Source organism: Ursus maritimus, unplaced genomic scaffold (genome assembly GCF_017311325.1).
Source record: "Ursus maritimus isolate PB19 unplaced genomic scaffold, ASM1731132v1 scaffold_9, whole genome shotgun sequence".
In the NCBI taxonomy this organism is placed as follows: domain Eukaryota; kingdom Metazoa; phylum Chordata; class Mammalia; order Carnivora; family Ursidae; genus Ursus; species Ursus maritimus.
This window is the reverse complement of record NW_024427107.1, coordinates 63,652,813-63,654,558: the sequence shown is the minus strand read 5'-3', so window position 1 is coordinate 63,654,558 and position 1,746 is coordinate 63,652,813. Positions and strand designations below refer to the sequence as shown.

General features: G+C 61.9%; 1 protein-coding gene across 1 annotated transcript in view; it reads right to left on the bottom strand.

Moving 5' to 3' along the window:
• ZHX2 (zinc fingers and homeoboxes 2) overlaps positions 1-1,201 on the bottom strand; it is a 152,107-nt gene extending 150,906 nt beyond the window's left edge. Inside the window, exon 1 of the mRNA XM_040625560.1 lies at positions 777-1,201. The gene's annotated coding sequence lies outside the window, so the exon portion shown is untranslated. The remainder of the gene's footprint in view (positions 1-776) is intronic.
• Between the last annotated feature and the right edge of the window lie 545 nt (positions 1,202-1,746).

Sequence of the window (1,746 nt, the reverse complement as noted above, 5' to 3'; positions counted from 1 at the left end):
CCCCCCCCCCCGACGCGGGCGCCACGCCACCTGAGCCGGGCGTGGGGGCCGGCGCCGCGCTCCGGCCCTGCGCCCGGCAGGTAGCTCCGGCGGCCGCCCGCAGCCACCGGCGGCGACGAGAGGAGAGGCAGCCTCAACCCACGGCGTCATGCTTCCTGCCACCACAGTACGGCGAATCGTCACCGGGAGAGGGGAGAAGAGGGGAGCGCGGGGGAGGGAGGGCAGCTCGCACACGCAGCCCCCTGCCTGCCAAACCCGCCGGGCCGGGCCACGTCCCGCCGGAGTCCCCGCGGGACCTGCCCCGTTTGCACAAAGCGCCGCAGCTGGGCCACGGAGGGAGGGAGACGGCCACGAAATAAATAAATAAAAACAGAGTCGGGTCTACGTAACGCCCTGTCGAAAGCGGACGCCATATTTTTTTGTGGCTTATGTCGACATAGGGAAACGTAGACATGTTTTTCCTCCTCCTCCTCCTCCTCGGTCTGGCTCCCATTTATCCAAACTTGTAATCAAAACTCTTAAAAAAAAAAATCTCCCCCCCCTCCGGATCCTCTTATTTCCTCCCACCCGCAAAAAAGGGCCCGCACCCCCCCCTTCCGCACCCCCCCTTCCAATCACAAACCCGGCCAAGTCCCATTAACAACACATTTTCGGGAGCCGCGGCGGCGGCGGCGGCGGTGGGAAAGTTGGGCTGGAGTGGCCGGCGCCCGGCGTGCGGGGCTCGGGGCTGGCGGCGCCGGGCGGGGGGTGCCGGGCGCCGAGGCGAAGTTTCTTACCTGCGCCGGGGCTGGGGACGCGGGGACCCGGGCTGGGAGCGCGGAGACGCGGCACGGGCGTTCCAAAATGGAACTCTGCTGGCTCCCCCCACCCACTCCCCACTCCCCACCGGGCGCCGGGCTCGGGCTCCGTGGGAAAGAGGGGCACGGCCAGCCTGCCAGACAGACGGACAGGAAAAGCCCCCGTACGGGGAACAGTGGCCAAAATTTTTAAAAGAAAAAAAAAAAAAAAAGGAAAAAAAGGGGAAAAAATGTCTCGATCAGTGGGGAATCTACGCCAAAACCCACATGATCTGTAACGTCAGCATGCGTATTTGCATACGATACCACCACCGAGCTGCCACCCGGGCTGGGTTCCGCAGAAAAGTTACAATGAAATTCAGCCCCCTCCGGAGACGCCGGCGAAATGTCATTTTCAGGCGGGAGCTGGGGAGGCTGGCCCTAAAGGCGCTGGTTACTAGCCGAGGTTGGGGGCGGATAAATTAAAAGTCTGAGCCCAGTAACGGACTCGGTGGAATTTCTGCGAGGGGAGGAGGGGGAGGCGCGAGCGAGATCATTGAATATTAAGCACGACCCGGCCCGGCGGCCACGGCCAAACCCTCCCGGTGCAATACCCATTTTCTTTATGAAAAGTTCAAGGTGTCACTGATGAGCTCAACAAACTGTTGATCCTGACCACGTGGAGCGGCAGACAGAGGGAATGCGGGGCGCGGCTGCTGGCCCTGAGCCGGCGGCACCCCCAGACCCCGCGTCCCTCTCGCGGCTCCAGGGGCCGCGCGCGGGTGGGGCCGCCACGCGCCCAGGGCGCTGCCTGCGCCTTCTCCCGTCCTTGGGCTCGGGGAAATAACTTAAAAAAAAAATTTTTTTTTTAAAGCGAGATACGTTTTGCTCCTGGAATAGTAATAAGAGGGCTTGGGGTAGGGAGGATGAGAAAGAGCCCCCACTTATATAACGACTTGAAATTAGGTGA